Source organism: Phodopus roborovskii, unplaced genomic scaffold (genome assembly GCF_943737965.1).
Source record: "Phodopus roborovskii unplaced genomic scaffold, PHOROB, whole genome shotgun sequence".
Classification (NCBI taxonomy): domain Eukaryota; kingdom Metazoa; phylum Chordata; class Mammalia; order Rodentia; family Cricetidae; genus Phodopus; species Phodopus roborovskii.
In genome coordinates, this window is record NW_026126588.1 from 2,704,110 (window position 1) to 2,710,000 (window position 5,891).

Genomic DNA, 5,891 nt, shown 5'->3' on the forward strand with positions numbered 1-5,891 from the left:
GTATTTCTGAACGGCGTTCCCTATTTTTCCTACAGTAGCAATCTTCCCCCCTTCCCCGCTGTTGTGTCCTACGCGCGCGAGACATCCCCTTCTGTCTTCCCTCGCGGGGTCTCTAAAGCCTGCTGGCATGAAGTTTCCTAAGTGAGGGGTCCCAGGTCTTCAGCCCGAGGCCCCGCCCCGGCCCCGCCCCGGCCCCGCCCCCGATGACGCGCGGCGCCTGGTGCGTGGGGATTCCCGCGGCCGTGGCCCTACCCGGCCTGCCCCGCGGCAAGATGGCGGCCTGAAGGTTCGGCTCCGGCGGAAAGTTTGTTGTGGGGTTTTGAGTCGTGGAGCTGGGAGGCGCGCCTCGGGGAGCATTGCGGGAGGAGTAGGGGTGGAGGGAGGGGCCAGCTCCCAGGTGGAGGATGCAGGGATGGTTGGAAGCGAAAAGAAGAAAAACAGAACCCCGATGGGGGCGGGCGGGAGGGGGCCTGTAACCCTGCGGCCGCCCGGGGGAGGAGGTGGGACGGTGTGGGGGGTGGAGAGCCAGAAATAGGTGTGGTTTGCATGCTGGAGAAGCAGCAATCCCTCCTGAATTGAAAAAGAATTACTTCGCCGAGAGTAAAGCAACCGGAGTTCGGGACAGGCCCGACTCCCTCGGGCCAGGGGGAGGGGAAAGGGCTCTTGCAGTTGCGGTTGGGAAGGATTGGTTGAGAGATCTGGAGTTTGCAGGGCGGGTCTCCCAAGGAGCCGACCGAAGCCAGTCAAATGACCCTCTTCCAGACTTAGCTCAGCCTTTCCATAGCTCCTGTGGCAGCCTCTGCCCCATTCCAGCTGAAGACCCAGGGGCTGGAAGAAATCTCACTGCCTGCCTGGAAAGAAGAGGCAGCGACTTGCCCCAGCCCAACCCCAGAGCGGGTAAGATGGTCTCCAAAGACAGGTTTCTCAGTGGCATTTTCCCTGGGAGAGAATCCGTGGGCTTGGAGAGTCAGTTAATCCGAGGAGGTTGCGCTTCTAGAGAGTTTGTCTGTTGAAGCTGGTGTTTTAGTTAGATTGCTGGCTGCCTTTTGAGAGTTGCTGACGAATTGAGTGTTGCTTGCCTTCATCTGTATGAGCAAGTAGAGATTAAGTTGTGAGTGTGTGTAAGTTGTGTCTGTGTGTGTGTGTGTGTGTATTTTTTTTTTAGGTAGGGTCTCACTGTGTAGCCCTGACTGGCCTGGAATTCACTGCGTAGATCAGGCTGGAAGCATTCTACACATTCCTGTCATGAAGCAGTTTTGTGCACGATTTCTCCCATTCCCCCCTCATATCATCAGTTTGACTTTCTGCCTGAAGTAGGACGTTTTGTGGGTGACATGATGGTGAGTCGTACGAAAGCAAATTTCAGATGGGGTCCACTGACCTTTAGTTGTTTTCCTGTGAGCACCTCCTGAATGACCCAAAGCTGATGTCTGCTTCTGCATTTTTCCTTTGGTAAGGAACGCTCTTTAGTGTGCCTTGGGTGTGGCCTGGGGGAGCCGTGTCCCAGGTGAGAGACAGGGCGGGAATGTGAAGAAACCCAGATGAATTTATGGTAAGGGGTTAGAGTAACTCAGGTAAAGTTTAGGTCACTGTATCCTTGAGACCCCTGATACAATGTTACTTTGTGGTCGGGCCAGTGAGATAAAGGCGGGAATGATGGGACTTGCCCTGTGCCTTCTTCTGCACAGGGGACTTGCTGCTGGAGAGGAAGGACTGAGGCAGAGCGTAGCCCTCACTGCTGTTACTCCCCTAGGCAGACACAGGGTTGCGGGTGGGCTTGGCTGTTCTTTGTTGTTGTCAGTAGGGTTGTTGTTGTCGTTTTTGAGTCACTGTGTGGCTCTGCTGGCCTGGAACTCTTTATGTAGACCAGGCTGGCCTTGAACTCATAGATACATGGGGCTCTGCCTCTCAGTGCTGGGTTTAAAGGTGTGGAACATCATGCCTGGCTTAAATAACTTATTTATGTGCCTTGGCGTTTTACCATGGATGTGGGCTACCCTGGAACTGGAGCTATAGACAGTTGTAAACTGCTGTGTGGGTGCTGGGAATTGAACCCTGGTCCTCTGGAAGAGCAGTCAATGCTCTTAACCCCTGAGCCATCTCTCTAGCTTTAAGTAGTTTATTTTAAATATTTATTTTAATTAAAATGCTTATTTTTATTTTATACTTATGAGTGTTTTGCCTGCACCCATGTTTGTGTACCACATGTGTGCCTGGTACCCTTGGAGGCCAGAAGACGGTGTTTAGACCTCTTGGAACTGGAATTACAGATGGATTGTAAGATGCCATGTAGGTGTTGAGAATTGAACCCATGTCTTCTAGAACAATAGCCAGTACCCTTAACCGATGTCATTTTCCTAGCCCCTATTTATTTATTTATTTATTTGTTTGTTTGTTTGTGTGTGCCTAAGTGTGAATGTGTGCCATGTGTGTGCTCTCAGAAGTCAGAGGGGGCAACAGATCCCTTTTATTTACAAGTAGATGTGAGCGGCCCTATGGGTGCAGGGAATTGAACCTGGTCTCCTGCAAGAGCAGTCAGTACACACTCTGAGTTGCTAAGCCATCTCTCCAGTCCTCAGTTAGTTTGTTTTTTGAAGATAGTCTCACTCTGGTCCAGTCTGGCCTGGAATCTACTGTATAACTCAGACTAGTCCTGAACTTGTGGCATCTCATCGCTCCCCCTTCCCCCCTTTTTTTTTTCTCTTTTTTTGGAGGTAGTCTTGCTTATATCACCTAGGCTCAAGTGATCATTCCACTCAGCCTCTCAAGTAGCAAGTAGCTTAATGTATAGGAGCGCAGCTCTCTGCCCAGTGCGATCCGGTTTCATATTGAAGTCTATTTTGGGACTTGCATCTGTGTGCTGATTGGACTGGAAGGTCTGGCTTCATCTAGCAACTCACTAATCATGTCTTGTTCATTGCACATATACTGCCAGCGCCAAAAGTTTACCCTGGACAGAACACATTAAATCAGTGTCACTAGTCTGGCTGCAGTTCCCGGTATCTGAAGATCTGATGAGATTTAGCTGTAAATTCATTTCTGCAAGTTTGGGAACCCTTTTTTTTTTCCTCCCTGAGGAGAATTTGTGTATGTGAGTCCTTGGGAATTGTATTCGGCTAGAACTGTGCGGTAGCCAGGTATGGCAGTACACACCTGTAACCCTAGCACTCAGAAAGCCGAGGCCAGCATTGTCTACCTAAGACCCTGTTTCCAAAGAAAGAGAGAGTGGAAAAGAGAACATCGTGTTGAGCAGCTGAAAGAATTGAAGATGATATACACTAGTAACTTTAGCATTTGAGAATGAGGCAGGAAGATCTGGAGTCCAGGATCATCCTCAAGTTACAGAACATAGTTGAGGCTGGCCTGGGCTACATAGAACCTGTTTCAAAAAACAAAACAGAACAAAAACTGACACACAGAGCCAGGTTGCTAGTTGGATCTGTCTGTAGCTATTTGGCCTTTCTTAATTGCATAGTTCTATGCACCTCAGATTCTCATTGCTCAGTGGGGACAGTAAGGGTTATTGTAAAAGCTCATACATTAATGTGCTTCGATTCTGTCAGATACTTGGTAAGTTTTGTTGTGCCCATCAGATCTCAGTACTGCCCCATGCCTTGTGATTGGCCCTGTGATCTTTGGAGGATTTGTACTGATGCCGATAGCCCAATACTACAGAGATGCAAGGCAGCCTTTTGATAATGGGCTGTCTAAATTAAGCCGTGTAAAGGGATGTTAGGATGAGGTGGGTTGTGGTAGTGCACACCTTTGATTTCAGGCAGAGGCAGGTGGATCTATGAGTTTGAGGCCAGCTCTGTCTACAGAGAGTTTCTTAGCTACAGAGAAACCCTGGTGTGTATGTGGGGGGGGGGGTGTGCTATGAGGCTGGAAATGTTGTGTTTACAGTTGAGCAGTAATAACAGTGAATATTGAGGACATTTTCTATGTTTGGTGCTGTTGGAAGCACTTTGCATGTGCTAGCTACCTTTTTTTTTTTTTTTTTTTTTTTTTTTTTTTTTTGGTAGTAGCTGTATGAAGAAGATACCATTCTATTTTACAGATGAAGAAAGGAACTAGAGTGGTTGTCATTGTTTTCAAAGGTCCCCAGTTAGTAAGTGGCAGAGCCCTATAGGATATAAACTCAGGATACCTGGCTTGAGCAATTAAATAAGCTAGTTTGCTTTTTAAATTTAATTACTTTGTTTGTTTTGCTTTGTTTTTCCAGGCAGGGTTTCTTTGTGTAGCCCTGACTGTCCTTAAACTTGGTCTGTAGACCAGGCTGGCCTCAAACTCACAGAGACCCAAACTCACAGAGATCCTTCTGCCTCTGCCTCTCAAGTAATAGGTGTGCTCCACCACCGCCCAGCAAATGTAATTAATTAAAAAAAAATTATTTTGGGGCTAGGTATAGTGGTGCACACATTTATTCCTAGTACTCAGGCAGAGGCAGTTGGATCTCGGAATTTGACGCCAGTCTGGCCTACTTAGCGAGTCCCATACCAGCCAGGGCTACATAGTGCCTCTTGACTAAAAAAAGTTATTTTTAAAATATATTTATTTTTAATAGTGTGTGTATGTGTATAGATATGGGTATGTGCATGTGACTGCAGGATCCCTTGGAAGGTAGAAGTTTAGGATCTCCTGGGATTAGAGTTACACATGTTTGTGAGCCACCTGATACGGGTTCCAGGAATTGGACTCAGGGCCTCTGGAAGAGCAGTGCATGCTCTTAATTGCTGAGATCGCTGTCTAGCCTCCTCCCCACCCAAATATTTGTATTAATGTGAAGTTACTTTTTCTGTGTCCCAGCTAGCCACAGCCTCCTGAACACCATGTTATATGGTTCTGCAACCGTGGGCTTCACATATTCTAGGCATGTACCCTACCACTAAAGTGAATCCACAACGCCTCCGGGGCTCTTAAATTGATCCTTTTGCCCCACCTTCCAGAGACAGCGCTGCCGGTGTGCCATGCGGTGCAGTTAGCTTTTGAATGTACCTGGAGGCATCTGTATCTTGCTTGTTTGACTGTCTCTCAGTTCATGTGTTTTGTCCTGTTGGTTAGATGTACACCCATGGGGAACATATTTCGGCAATTTAGAAGTCTTTTCTGAAAACCAGCGCTTCATCTCAGCTCTCTGTTTACTCTTAGAAATAGTAAGTCAGAGACTTGTGTGCTGAGGGAGCCCACTGCGCCCTGTTAGCCAGACCTGTTCCGTCTGTTCAGGGCTCAGTTTGGTGACTGCCTGCTGCAAATGGCATTGGGATCCTTTCTGACTCAGGCATGGTAGTGCCCTGGCCAGAGACAGACAAGAGGATGGCCTTGGGAGGCCAGGCTAGCTAGGGCTCCATGCTCAAAGAGGGATGTGTTCTTTGGTCTTAGTGTAGACAGTAACATTAAGGCTGCCATTTGACTTTGATTATTGACATGAGGAGATAAAGTGGCCACAGTATTAAATCCATGGCCTGTATGTAGTCATTCTTTTAAAAATAGCAGCCTACGCAGAGGAAAGGCAGCGTTTTAAATAGCTTCTTCCTCTCACATTTGGTGAAAGTGGAAACCAGATGCTCCTGTCCTGAAGCTGTGCTGCTTGGAGAGGCCCTGGTACAGGTTCTGAGTGAGTCTCTGACTCCCAGGCAGGGGCAGCCCACAGCCTGAGGGCAGAGGCCAACTTCAGTTTTCACCGACTGGCTTTTCTCTGAGTCATGAGTGTCTATTTAACACACCCTCAGGCCATCTTTTTCTTCAGTAAGTGACTCCACTCTGCCAGTAGGCTCGTGCCTGGTGTATAACCGGATTTTAGGGTACTTGGAGACCCAGGTCTGTGGACTTTCCCTAAGATGTCAGGCCTGACCCCTTAATGAACTTTTCTATCTGTTGTGGCACCTGGCCGT

The 5,891-nt window shown here is 48.2% G+C and overlaps 1 protein-coding gene across 2 annotated transcripts in view; it reads left to right on the forward strand.

The window, feature by feature from the left end:
• Positions 1-793: 793 nt before the first annotated feature.
• The window catches only part of Tjap1 (tight junction associated protein 1), a 24,755-nt gene continuing 19,657 nt past the window's right edge, over positions 794-5,891 (forward strand). Inside the window, exon 1 of one of the 2 annotated variants that reach the window (XM_051204334.1) lies at positions 794-897. The gene's annotated coding sequence lies outside the window, so the exon portion shown is untranslated. The remainder of the gene's footprint in view (positions 898-5,891) is intronic. The other variant, XM_051204333.1, reaches the window with a different exon arrangement.